At 44.5% G+C, this 14,661-nt stretch overlaps 1 protein-coding gene across 1 annotated transcript in view; it reads left to right on the forward strand.

Annotated features, from left to right (window-relative positions):
• LOC121626287 (mitogen-activated protein kinase kinase kinase 11) overlaps nucleotides 1-14,661 on the forward strand; it is a 44,487-nt gene that overhangs the window by 5,391 nt on the left and 24,435 nt on the right. The window lies entirely within an intron of this gene.

Genomic DNA, 14,661 nt, shown 5'->3' on the forward strand with positions numbered 1-14,661 from the left:
AGCAGAGCCGGGCTTCCCTGATAATTCTCGGTGTGTTTCATCACTACCATTTCATCCAATGCATATATAAAATATTGATTGGTGCTGCTTGAAGTTTTCTGTAATTAAAACAACCCATTTTCCTGCTGCGGCTACAGTGAAAACGCTATCAGTAACAGCTCCAGAAGCTCATCCGCTCCAACTGTCGTCCTTGCACTGTATCTGCACAAAGCCTTCATAGACCCAAAAACAGCTATAGGCATCACCACACGCCATAAAACTCTGCAGAGGCTTTAGTTAGATCTGGTGGGGAAAGCGCCAAGCTAAGCACTTGCTGGGCTGGAACTCACAGGCCTTTTTTCAGGAAGAAGCCACAGTTAGATCTTGGATCAACATGTCCTTTTTTTTTTTCTTTTTTTTTTTCCATGAGTGGACAAGCATCTGATACATCCCTCTACCAGCATGTTTTCATTCAGGGCCCCCAGTGCCCCACACTGCAGAGCACTCAAAACATCCCCTGTGTGTGTGTCTGAGTGTCCTGGCGGCTGGGTGTGTGATGTTTGCATGTGTCTGGTGAACTGCGCTCCTGTTACCGCTGCACTTCCACACACACACACACACACACACCGCCATTCCCCCACTCAGCATGGGGAATTATGAGCTATTTTGTGATTGTGCAGAGCTATTTAGCGAATGGAATGGGGGCATTTTAAGCCTGATAAAGTCTGAACGTGCACCTGTATTTTGTTAAGGCAGCCGCATTATCATTTAACGTGTAGTTTGGGCGATAAGTGAGCCAATAACTCAGTTAAGCTGGCCATTAGAGAGAAAGAACGCCGCTATCTACAGATGGAAATTTAGCGATGAAGAATGTCAGCGAGGCTTGACATTCTCTGTCAGTTTGCCAGTCAGATCTTTTATTGGCTGCTACATGTACTTCACTTCAGCAGCGTGTGTGCAGGGAGGCTGAGCTGTCGCGCTCGAAACAGCACGAACACGGTGCTGTTTTTTTATGGAAAAGCGAGATATTTTTACTCTTGTTGAGTTACAGCGTCAGGCTCGAGTCACATATTGTCGGTGTCATAAAATCAGATTTCATGATAAAAATGTTGCATTTAAAGGTCCATTTTGTGATTCTTGCTGATAGTGACTTGATCGATAGTCCGTTCATAAAAGGTTTTGTAATTGCTGTTTGAAACCAGGACAGACCTGTTGATCAAAGCGTCGATAGCCTCCTAATGATTTGTAGCAGTCACTGCCAAGACAAACTGTAGCAGGGAAATTGAGGCCCTAAGAAAAGCCTGTTGCTTGTTCAGGCTTCAGCAGACCACCTATGTAGATATCAGCCAAAGAGTAAATGCAGAAACATACAGTGTATGTTATACTGTACATGTGCAGGGTGTGTGTCAGACTCCTGGCATACATCCCAGTCAGCGCTTATGGAACATGCTAACTACCACCATTATCCATAAATGCATGTCAGTACATCCCTTGTTTAGAAAGAGAGTCTATCCTTGGTCGGGCACCGCCATATCAGCTTTCATGTCATCATGCACCTGTTTACATTAAGACTGAAGACTTTGTTCATGACACACAACAAGATTAGAGTTTTGTTTTGTGTATTCTTATTCCCATAATGTTATATTGTTGTTTGGTTGTTCTACAAAATTTCAATTAATGTAACAGTATAAAAAGTATAAGACATTAATTGAAGAATTTCAAAAAAGTCAAAGGCTGTCACCCGTCAACTCTCTCCATCCTGTTTGACATGATTCTTGTGTAGCTGGTAAAAGAGGCTGGTAGTGCAAAGTACGGTTTTCTGGTCTCTGTCGAACTTTTTATACCCAAACCACGTCCGTGCGACAGAAATAGCCCCTCTTAGGTATGAGCTCCTCGTTTTGACTCGGCCGGTTGGCTGGAGTCCTCCTCCTGTTCGGAATTATCCCAGCTCTCTGTCACGTTCCCCGTCCTCGTCCGTGTTTGTTTGTGTCACGTTCGTGTCGTGCAGAAGAATGCACAGCGTCGTCCAGATGTCGGACAGCGCCGTAAAGAAATACATGTCATCATGTCGCACAGCCCTGCTTCATCAGCAGATGGACTTTGCTCAGCTGTCGTGGAGATGCCCTAGTTGTTATGACTTGCCCAAAGTATGGAACTTTGGTCACATGGTAAAAATGGGACCAAGTCTTGTGAGTGGACATGTCAGCGCGTTAAATATTCATGACAAGCCACTTCCATTAAAATATAACACAGATTCCCTCTCTGATGTTATCCTCCTCCGCCTCACTGCTTCATCACGCTCCACTCAGCTGAGACACACATGATGTAGAGCATGCATGATGAAAGGGCTGTTTTCACAGCATACGTGTTCGTGCAGCGTCTGCGTAGAGAAAGCTTCTATGATTTCTTCACCGTCTTGCATCACGTCTGGCCTCGGATGTTGACTTGGCTGAAAAGCAGTAGTTTGACGAGGGAAAACGCGAGAGACGAGATGGCTCGGCTTTGTTGTTTGATTTACTGAAGTGATCTCTGGGAAATCCAGTGAAAAAGCAGTGAGCTTTGACTCCAAAGAAGGAAACAGAATCTGAAAAATTGAGGAACTTGTTCATTATCGCTGAGGCTGTTGTGAGATCTTTCAGCGACATGCAGTGAATGCATTAAACAATACAATATGCACCAATGGGATTTTTGTCCTAGACCCTGAAATGAATTACCCGGTGTCTGCCTTCCAACTTCACTGAATTACTCAACTAGCTCCCAACTTTTGATCCACGTCACCACGAAGAGCAAATTCATGCATTGGCAAAGTGTTTTTGTTCAGCAGGAGGTGTAACATCGAATGTTCAGCGTAGCAGAAAGTGCATCGTCATGAGGTTGCCCATCCATAAACATGGCTGGCTGACTGGCATACTGAAGGGGGTGCCTGGGGTGTCCGTGCAGGGAGTGGAAGGGGGTCGCTCGGGGTAGAGCTCAGCTGCATTGCTGCTGGCTCAGAGTGAGTGTCAGTGGGTGAGAAGGCAGAGGGGAGTTGGACTCGGTGTGCAGCTCAGCCAGCTGCCTGGCTGCATCGCTGTCCTGCTGCCTTTATTCTTTATTTTGGAAAAGGCAGGCAGGAAGAATCCGGAGATCCTCAGCTCAGCTTGCATTGAAGAGCGGGGTAGATTTGGAGTTGTAACACATTCAAACATGTGAGCGTGTACATAATTCAGCTGCAGGTTTTTCAAGGCTAGCACTGATAAGAGTGTTTTTAGATCAAAGCTTCCAGGAGCTGATTTTGTTTGTCTTGATATTATCTTAAATTTCGACCCTCTTCAAGGACTGAAGATGAGGTTCAGATTTATGCCACGTTGAAATGTTTAAAGACAAATGATTGCTGTCTAACGTCTGCACGTAAAGTTCAGAACTGGAAAGAGGTTACTAGCTTAGCTTAGCATAAAGACAGGAACCAGAGGGAGACAGCTAGCCCGCCTCTAGTAAAAAGGCCTATAAATCTCACTAATTAACACATTATATTTGGTTTGAGAAACGTAATCCAGCTGCACTTTCACAGAGACGTGAGCTTGATGTTGATTTTTTTAACTCATTCTCAGAAAGAAAGCAAATAAGTGGATTTCCCAAATGTTGAAGTATTTCTTTAGTGCTCCTCATTAGAGTGAACATTACCTGCAGAAAATGAAGTGTTTTTCATTCATTTTCTTCTCCACACTTTTTTGGACTGCTTTCAGTGCTTGCACTTCAGTCAATGCTTCAACGGACACCTTCTTTTATTTTATACTCCTGAGCTGGCAATAATTTATTTCAGGACGTCCACTTTAACCGACCCTTCTAGCTATTCCTCACTTAGAGTTCAACTGACATTTCAGCTCCTTTTACTGCTTGAAGCTCGACAGAGTCTTCAATTCCTTTCTGCAGTTACACTTCAACTGCCGCTTCAACTTCTTCCATTTGTTCAGCTTCTCAAAATGCGTGCAATTTCACCTCCCATGTCAGCTGCTATTACAACTCTGTTCACTAATTTTTCTATTGTGCAATTGTGCATTGCATTGTTTTTTTTCCCCACTAATTGTATTTTGGCTGCCACTTCAGCTTCTTTCAGCTTTTCTATTCAACTTTTTCAAATGTTTTGCGTGCAGATTTCTCTTCGTTCCAGAGCAGAAAAGCCAGATCTCAATTAAAGCTCATGGTAATCACGTTAGAAATAATCCTGAAAATTATCCAAACAATCCTGTTATTGCACTATTAAATTCTGGTTGAGATTTCCAGCCAGCGTAATGATCAATATTTAATCAAATTCTATCTGTATGCTGACATCTGGTTTTTAATAATGTGAATTTGGCTTTACATGTATGCTTTGTCTTCACAGACAGTATGCACCATTTACTTTAGGTGCCAAATGAGATGTGCCCACACAATGGCTGCACACCCACGGTTAATCATCAGAGCAGCATATTATGCGTGTGTGTCTACAGTCAGAGCTTTATGAGCGAGGGCGCTGAAGAACAACTGCAGGGAAAGAGGAGAAGAAGGAAAAAAAAGCAGACACTGGAGGGTCAGAGCGCACAGGAAGTAGAGAGGTTTCCAGAGCTCAGCCGGAGTTAAATCTGTTGTTTCCCTTCTCCAGCCTGAGACCTCGTAAACCCCGTTCTCAGCTCGGCCTCTTTCTCGCCGCACGGATCACAAGACGGCTCCCGTGCAAATGAGCGACAACCTCCTCGTGTGTTTGTGGAAGCGGAAATGGTGATAAGGATTGGGACAGTTGGATGTTAAGGTTCTTTTTAAGCAGTGTAGTAAAGATTGTTGACTGTGTTGTGGCTGAGTTGGTGGCCGTTTCAGTTCTGAGTTTTTGGGTGATCGAGGCGTTTAAGTTAGGGACATGGGGAAGTAATGTACTTTGTATTCTCGCTTCTTTAACTTCTTTTATGCTTCTTTTTTCCTTCTCTTTTACTTATTGTTGGACTGTACTGTATAAACTATATATTTCAGTCATGGCACAATAATGGGACTTATTTCCACTAGAAGGTGAATCAGATGAGCCAACACTTGTTTTGCTTTGTTTTCCAGAAAGCAGACAAGGTAAAAAGCCTTCACCTGAAATCATACTATCATATAAGACAAGATGTGTGTATGTGTGTTTGCACCTGCTGTATGTTGCATGTGTGTCGGCATCTTTGACATGTGTTATTATTACATCTCTGCTGTTTGAGGCAGCTATTATACTATCTGTGCTCAGTAGGCTCAATAATAATTTGTATGCCCACATACTGTAGTTAGCCAAAGGAAAGTACTCAGCTGACACATGTTCCAATTTATTTTAAGTTAAAAAATGATAGATCGTTGATCGCCGCCATGTCTACCTCTGTGTTTTTCACAGCCGCTCTCGTCAATGTTACTTTTGACTCCGGTGTGATTTTAATTAAAATCATGATTTCATTTCTGCCTTCAAAGCGGAGCTCAGTGTTTGGATTACTGAGCTCCGCTCTGCTCACCACTGACATTTGAAGTGTCTAAAAAGAATACGATAACAAATGGCAAGAAGCACACTAATGTTCATGTAAGGTCACTACTGATCACAGACAAATGTCAAGTAATATTAAAGCCCTTTTCCACGGCAGGAGCATTTCCAAGCACCCAGGAACCTTTTTAGTGACTCACAAACTTAACCTACATTGTGACCTTATTAATCAGGGTCTAAATTTAGTTCCTGAGCCCACGAACATAGAGGAGTTTTCTGTAGTGAGATCTCCTCAGATCAAACACAAGCGCACAACGCAGGCTCCTTATTATGCTTATGAACTCATTGCATGTGGCCCAAAGGGGGCTTCGCAGTGATTCATTTTTTCACATGGCCTGCAGAATCCATGCAGCACATTTTCCTTTGTACCCTGGTGTGTTGGATCCGTCATTTGTATGTCCTCAGCACATCAGTGCTTCCCCCCACCTCTAACGTATACTACCTTGACCTCCAAGCCTCTGTGGTCAACCCAGTAATGACCCCCCTGTCTGAGTTTGTAAGGAAATGGTACTAATGAAGGTTAAATATCAACAGGTAAGCACTGGAGGCTCGTTAATAGGTTACTGTTTTCAGGACCTCACAACCTCTTACCTGGCACCAGATACTTTGCACAGGGAATCATTTATAACCCCCTTCTGACAGCGTTAATGTGGATTCCCAGAAACATTCCTGTGTGTGTGTGTGTGTGTTGGAAGGCGTGTTTCACTCTCCTTTTGATTAGCTTGTGTGCCACGGTTTCTCATGTCGTGGTTGTTGATGTGTGCAGGGAAACATCAGCGACCGAACGGCCCACATAGTGCTGGAACAATGGGTTGATCAATCGATTCGGTAATCGAGAGAAAAGTAACTCACTGTTTTGATCATGAATTTATCGTTTGAGTCGTTTCCAGAAAAAGAACACCCCAAAAGTTGCCCGTTCCAGTTTTTCAGTCAGAGGATTTGGTGCATTTCTCTCTTTTATGTAACTGTAAACAGAATCTGTGGGTTTTGGACTCAACAGTTACAGCAACACATTTGTTATTGACTGAAGTGATAAAATTAGGTCACGCAGGACATCCTGAAAAGGTGAGACCGGACAAACCTGATCAACATTACATCACGTGACATTAAATGATTCACCATTGCGTGAGTGATCTAATATGCACATAATAATAATCCGACATAAGGGATTTCAGATACTAATGACAGCACTGTGGTGTAGAGGGTGAATGTGAACATGAATCACAGCCTAATCTTGGCTTAAATCAAATGAGAAAAAAATTCCACCTCAGACTGATTGCAGAACCTTCTATTCACAGCGATCAGTAAGTTGTGGCCTGGTTGGTAAACTCACTGATGTTGCCTAACTCCTACCCTCAGCGAACAACTCATTGCGTGCCGGCGAGCTGAGACGAAACTTCAGCCGAGCGAGCGCTGGTTTCATCTTCTGCACTATGATTATGCCCTATCGCTCGCTCTCTCGCTCACTGGGTGCCTGGTCAGAGGTTGCCAGACTGTCTGTCAGCCTATGGCCTCGTCCCTCAGGGGACAAAGCTCCCGTTCTTCCTGGGGAAAGCCCCCACCCTGCTGGAATTCTCCCTTCGCCTACGGGTGCAGGGCGGGGAGGGGGGAGAGGGAGGAAGGTAGAGAGAGCATAGAAGGCCTAGGTTCAACCGATGTGGGTAAAGCCAATATGGATAGTTTTTGCTTTGGACTGATATATGTTGAGCACATTTAAATTTGAGTATTTCCATGGATAGAATCTGGCGTTTGGGTCTAATTTTTGGCAGAATTTTTAGTCTCTGAGGTGGACACAAAACATCAGATTTTTAGTTGCCAACATCTGTCCTGATACGGTCACACACTGATATATCAGTCCGGCCCTACCCCATATTGGAGGGGGTGAGGAATGATAGCATACTTGAGAAATGCAGTGAGAGATGGAGATGTTGCTCCAGCGTCAAATTATAGAGAAACATAATTAAGTGAGGTGCGGAGTGACGAGGCAGAAGGCGGCATTGTGGAGCTGACTTCAGCATCTGGCATGTTATCGTGACAGGGCTGGCTGGTTGGAGAAAGACTGTCCTTCAGCTGAAAGGTTACACCCTCCATCAGTGCATGTAGCGCATGTTCAGCACGTCCTCTAAAACGCCCTTGAGCGGGACGTTGACCCTTAATCTTTTGCTCTTGGTGTGTCAGGCCCTGTGTGTGGAATTGATCGTTGGCGAAGCCCCCTGTAGTTACTGTCAAACTTTTCCTCTCTCGCGCGGCACAGACGCACTTTGCCATGATAACGACGGCAGATTAACCGCTTGAAATTCTTATCTTTGAGACAATGGGTCCTTGATTTTCAGGTAAACGAAAGCCGGCCTCTTATTGCTAGTTTGCGAATATCGATTTTGCCTGCTGAAACGACAGCAGGCAAAATCAAAAAGATTTGATCACGTGTCGCTAGCTAGTTAATCGCTAACGCTAGCTCTGTGAGTTGGTTGACAATACTGCAACCTGTTGACTTTTTAATGGTTTCAACTGACTTATTTAAAAACAAGAGTCTTGTAGAAGGGGTCTTACATGCATTTGTGCTAAAGCTCAACATACTCACCAACTTGTAAATGTCGTTCTTGTATTGCAGTGTGGGGCTAGTTAGCCCTTGTATTATAAGTATTAGTATATATATATTCTAACCTTCTAACTGTACACCTTCACTGTCAACGTGAACAGAGAAAATGATGGTGGCTAACCAATGTGTTCTGCTAACGTAACATTAGCTGGGGTTGCCGGAGTGTAAAACCCAAATCCAATGAAGAGCAGGACAGAGCTGCTGCCGTTAGCCTAAGCTCTGATAGCTGTACATGGAGGAAATGTGCGCAGTGGATGGGCATTTTTTAAAAACAACCCCTCAACCAATGAAGCCCAGTTTGTTAATGTTGTGCTCCTTGGCCTTGGAAGTAAGGCTTGTACTAGCGTGTAAGCTAATTAGCCAGTCACGTTAATGATTGCGGCTTATGTTCGAGCACATGAACACACAGTTTCATCGCCAACGGTGCCGCTAACGGTCAGCTCTGTGCAGACACCTCCAGCCATCTGATTTTATACTGCCTGTCGCTGTCTGAGATGCTGTTCTTCGTCTGCCATGGCTTCCTTGAAATACAAGGTCACTACATCGGTAATGATGTCACAGCGCATTGCCTGAAACTGTTTCCATTCACTTGAAATTTCACAGCTTCTTTTTCAGCAAAAAGGTTGAACAGATTTTGCACATTGGGATGCATTTTACTCAGCTGTTACGGGAACCACATAGGCCTCAGGCTGTAGTTTAATGACACGCAAAGAATGTAAATAGTCTGTGCTTGCCCACGATGGACATGGTTATACTTAATAAGGTAAGCTCATGTTAAATCAGCCCTGAGACTTCCCATGCAAAAAATCTCCAACTCTGGGATTCAAGCTAAGCTAACTGTTGAGTCAGTCCCAGCACCGGCCTCGTAACTAGGCCGCTGCTGGTAGGAGTCATTTCTGCAACTGACACACTCTTGTCTCCGAACAACAAACAATGGCAAACAGAGTCCTGTTGCCATGACAATCTGTCACGGTGTTTTTGTGGCGACATTGTTGGTATCGCCTCTCTATCAGGGAGATGTTCTGTCTGGGCAAGACTGATCTAGTCATGATCCTCGCCGTTGTCCTTTGAAGGAGAGGCGGATTTGCTCTTTCGTTGCCACTTTTGTTAAAACACCTCCTCAAAATAAGATGCCAGGTGAGAGATAACAGAGGATGCAGATAAAAATCTTGTTTCCTTTTTGTTGTTGCCTTGTACAATTTATACAAATCCAAGCTTATCAGGTCCAAACCTTAATCTTTAATTTTTCATTGATCCCCTTATCCTGACGTCATACATGTTTCTATAGCTCTCTATACGGCGTAAAGGTCATTAAGGGTGTGTGTTTTTTCCCGTGGTTATCCTTTCCAGACTTCACTGCACCACTCAAAGCTTCCAAACTTTTCGGTCGAGCTTTGAAGATGTCAGCAGACTTCACGTTATGTGGGTCAGTGGCCGATTTGGACACAGCGTGTTGCAACATGCCGTCCAGTAAGCAGCTGACTAACGTGGCGGCCGCCGTCAGTGTGATGGCGGTGGAGAGAGGAGGAAGGCTGGACGGGGCTGAACTGTGGATGCACTCGGGCTGCCTCAGCTCAGGAAGTGAAGGAGAATGTGGTGTGTGTGTGTGCTGAGACTGCTAAAACGCTTACTTGTGTGAATTTGCATGTTTGCTTCTATGCTTGGTTGCGCGTGTGTGTGTGCATAGATGACTTTTGTGCACCCATATGTGCATGCACGAGTGTGTGCACAGGTAGGCTAATTCTGTCCCGGAACTGCAGAGACATTTATGTGCGTGGGTTATTTGTATTTATTATGTATGTATGTGTTATGAAACTGTCGGAGCCCTCTTATTTATGTGCCTGTTGGCCTTTATAATAAATCTGCCCCTGCGTGTGTGGGTGAATGAACTGGTGTAAGATAGGCCTGTGGCTATTTCACCTCTTTCCCAGCACGACTTTGTACTTAAACTTATTACTATCACAGGTTAGATAGAATGCTGTCTGTCTGGAGACAAACAACAGTTTATCCATCCACCCAGCCCCTCTGTGCTGACTCTCAGGCCATAGCGCGGCTTGTTGAGTACAGATTTTGGTTTTGGTCTCAGATCTGGCAACCTCACTGTGACAACAAGACTTCTGTAAGCTGTGCACGGTCACCGCACCCGGCTGTTGATCACACAACTTCAAGTGATTTATGGATTAAGCAATCGAGAAACATATGAATTTGTGACTTTCAGAGGGAGTTGTAATTCTGAACTTTGGACAGAGCCGAGCTTTCCGCCCCCCGCTTCTGGTCTTTATGGTGCGCTAGTCTAACTGTGTCCTGACTCACCTCTGTATTTAAAGCACAGATAAGAGGCCGGCGCTGATGTTCGCGTCTTATCTCGCAGAAAGCATGTCAGCATGTTCGTCATGAAGCTATTCTTTTAAAGACAAACCCTCGCTTGAACATGTTTCTAGCACAGGGCTTTTCTCGCTTGTGAGGCTAAGCTCTGCCTCTAACTAGCTCTAATGGCAGCGCGACGGCGTGCGTCAGCTGCCCTCTGAACTGGAAAGCTGTAGCTGTCATCTTTGTTATCTTCGCTGAACGTAAAATCTGATATCCATGCTTGAAATTGGAAGTGCTCAGAAATGCCACGCTCAGTGTCACCCCTCCTCGGCTCATTCTGAACTTTGGACGGAGCGATTCCAGCTGCTTCCAGTCTTGCTGAGCTAAGACAGCCGTGTCCTGAATCCAGCTGTTGATTTTACACTCAAACATGACATTGATAACAATGTTAATGATTTTTCCATTTGTGTTGTCGAATCCAAAATGCTTCGCTGCTTTCCTCCATTTTGCTCGAGCAAAGAGGACAACAATAGCCTCGTTGCTGCAGCAGGTCAGACAGGAATGTCCGCGGCTGGACAACATGGCAAAGCTGTGAACTGGGTCCAAGTATGCCTACAATACATACCTTAGAATTGGCACATATAAAGTAAGCCACACTCGATGATCTAGTGTATCTGAACAGTTCACATTTCAGTGTTAGGTGGCTGGTGAGATTTTCGGATGGTCCAGCTGTCATAGCACCCCTGGGATTAACCCACGCCTCTGTTGGTGTATGCATTGTGGCTCTGTGGTGTGTATTCATGTGGCATGTGTGCATGCAGGCGTGTCCTCCTCCTGTGTGTGTGCGCATGCTTTTCTTCTGCTTTGCTCCTTGTGTGCAGCTGAGTGTGCTGCAAAAAAAAAGAAATGGACATGGAATGTGAGAGTGTCCTGTGTTAAGTGTCTGTGTGTGCATCTGTTTGCCCATGTAGAATGAGTGCTTTGTGTGTGTGTGTGTGCGCGACATTATCTGTAATTCTGCTTTCTAGGCCCAGGCAGCCACTTTTAGCTGGCCCCGTCTCACCCAATCATATGATAACGATCGACATTCAGCACCTCTCTCTCTCTCTCTCTCTCTCTGTCTGTCTCTGCGTCTCTGTCACCTCTGCTCGCTCAACCACAGCACCTACACTTCCCTCCCGCCCGTCTATGTCAGCGTCTGGTGCCACGTGACGCCTCTTAACCTCAGTTTCCTAAAATAGCGCTGGGTTTATTGTCCGCAACGAGCAGCAAGCGGGAAAAACAAAATCGGCTTCTGCATTTTTTTTTTTTTTTTGTTGTTGTTGTTTGTTTTTTTTAAAGGAAGGGCCCCGCCACCTGAGGCTAATTGGCCGATGCCGGCGTCACTTCCTGGAAGCGGGGTCGCGGTGCAGCAAGCGAGCGCCCGGCTGGAAATAGGGGTGACTGACCAGGGCTTGTTTTCACCAGACAGTGACCGGCAGGCGGACAAAAGAAGTGGAGCAAGGGATCAGGGCCTGTTGCTGTAAATACCAGCACCCCCCCTCCAACACCGCCACCTCCTCCCTGAGGGCCTGTGGAATTGACAGAAACAATGACTCAGCCGTAGAACGGACAGAAATTGATTTTCTGCAAAAAGGTTAAATGAGCGGGCACTTTTTTTCCTCACTGTAGAGGTTGTTTTTGTTTTGGCCATTGGCTACTTTTGCTATTTTATTGTTTGTGCCTTCGTCTCGAGGCAGAAGTCGATGTGAAAGTTTGTGATTGACATGCCGTGGTGCAGTTTTTTGCCCATTTAAAAAGTTGTCTGGCAGTTAGAATAAAGCGTGGCTGTTCAGAAGGTGAAGTAAGAGCCTCCATTAATTTTCTGTCTTTGTACCTGTCACCGTCTTTGAGACAGAGCGGATCAAATCACGCACATCGTTGCCATGGTACGCGCCTGTGTGTGCGGTTTCAACAGAACTGGGTGAAATCGTCGTGCAAGTACATTATGAAAGTCTCCTCTCCTCTTCAGTTTTCACACACACACACACACACACACACACACACACACACACAGAGCAGACAACACAACCTCTTGTGATGCATTCCTTTGTGACGTCAAACTAGCTGCCTCTGGGCTACGAAGCACAGCACAGGATGTCAGAGAGAGAGAGAGAGAGAGAGACAAAGACAAAGACAACAAAGAGACGAAAGAGAGAGAGTCCTTCATATGTGTGGAAGAAGATGAATTTCATATTTGCGAGGTTAAAGGAAAGAGACTGGAGAAAATTGATTTTTTTTAAGCGCAGGACGCAGTCAAAAGAAGAAAAAAAGAAAAAAAAAAAAAAAGGAAAAGAGCGCCGAGCCCAGAAAGTCGGAAAGTGACTGCAAATAGCAGGAGTCTTACTTCCCTATAATAAGTCAAATTCTTTGCTGCTTCTCCTCCCTGCGTTTGACGGCCAGCCTTGCCCTGAATGATGCCCGGCCTGCCAGCAAACGGGAAGACAGGCGTAGCTGCCGATCATACAAAGACATGTGATACAGAGTCACACCGCAGCAACCGACATCCTCAGCATTATATTCTATTTTCATGGAAACAAAGCCTTCCAACGCCGTGCGGTTGCATAACCCTGGCTGGTTACCAAAGTGTGTTTACTTATAGCTTTATTACATTTTACAGTGTGTACTTTTCTCATTTGGGATTTCTGTGTTTACGTCTATGTTTAGAGAGCCATTCTTGAATATCAGTCGTCCATATCTGATTGATCCATGTTGCCGCTGTCTATCAATAAGGCTTAATCAGCTCTGATCCTGGTTCTGCCTATCAATCAGTAGTTTTTGTCGAAACACTGAATTGAGAGCTTTAAATTTTGCATGTTTTGGTAATTTATGGGTCACACAACATTTCTATGGTTACGAACCTACAACACATGAAAATATGGTCATTTAATCTAATCTAGATGTCTAAAAATCTTGTTTTTCAGCCACATCAAGTCCAGCTGTTTATTCTTTTTGGCAGAAAGATACAATTAATTTCTATATCTCTACATCTTCACCGTGTCTTATGTGTGTGACCCTTTTAGCGACACACTTTTAAGCACTACTTCAGGTCTCCCATGCTGTAAACACTACACACGATGCACAATAGATTGATGCTGAACGTCAGATTTTAAGAGCTGAAACTGCAGTATGCACGCTGGCATACGCAGTGTTTTCATTTTACCGTTAACCGTGTCAGCGTTTTTGGACTCCTGTGAAAGTTTGGGAGAGTTTTAGGAGCATGTCAACCCTCTGGTCTCTTAATCGTAAGGACCAATCCTGCAGAACACGAGAGAACAAAGTGCTCATAATCATGGATCTTTTCATACAATAAAAGGATCTCCTCAAAGCTTTGGTCCACTTAACTGCAGCCGCTTGTAGGTTTTATTCACCTAATTAGTGCAGGTGGTTCAGTTTACTCTGCTCTTCATTTAAAGTGCATTTTGGTAGTTTTCTTTTATCTCAAGTGAAGTCACTCAGAAGAAAACAAGGTTTGCCTCTGGCATAAACGGGAACCTAAAGTGGCCTCAACAGTTTTGTCATCCTGACACATTTAATGGGCTGGCTTTTTGCTTGCTGCTTTCCGTCTTCTGTTGAAATGAGGGCATGTTAGATGGCACAGTGTATTTCTTTGTTGCAACTTTGTATTCCCCGCTCAGCGAATGTGAACGGATAATCAGCGCTGTATTTTCGACACCGTGATGCGCAGCGCGCCTGCTGTCATAAGAAGCTGCATGACTTTTTATGAGAGGCAATTAAAAACATCTGTGTCGTAAGTATTTCTTTGGTCTTGCATCGATGTGATTCCATGCTGTTTTTTTTTTTTGTTTTTTTTTCCACACAATTTCACAGAGCAGTATTAACAGAGTGCGCATGATGGTATCAGATAAGGCAGAGGAAGGATGAATATCACATTGGCTTGTTGCACGTTCGACTCATGCTTCAGCAAGCGTTGGGGCATTGCACCCTGTGGTGTACTGTGGGCTGCTGTGATCAGAGCCCGTGATGCAGGTTGGGTGGTTTACCATATGACAGGCCCGCACTTCCTGCATATGCATTCAGTATTAAATGAATGAGTAATAATGACTCGAAAGTCATTTCAATAAATTGTGTAAATACGTAAATGAAAGTCAAGTTACAGTATAAGTGAGACATTTGTTTTAAACATTGCAGCTGGTTTAAAGGGGTGGAGATTTATTTGAAGTCTGTCAGAGGATCCACGGAAATGTGTTTGTCAGCTTAG

The sequence above is a fragment of the Chelmon rostratus genome, chromosome 23, assembly GCF_017976325.1.
Source record: "Chelmon rostratus isolate fCheRos1 chromosome 23, fCheRos1.pri, whole genome shotgun sequence".
NCBI lineage: Eukaryota > Metazoa > Chordata > Actinopteri > Chaetodontiformes > Chaetodontidae > Chelmon > Chelmon rostratus.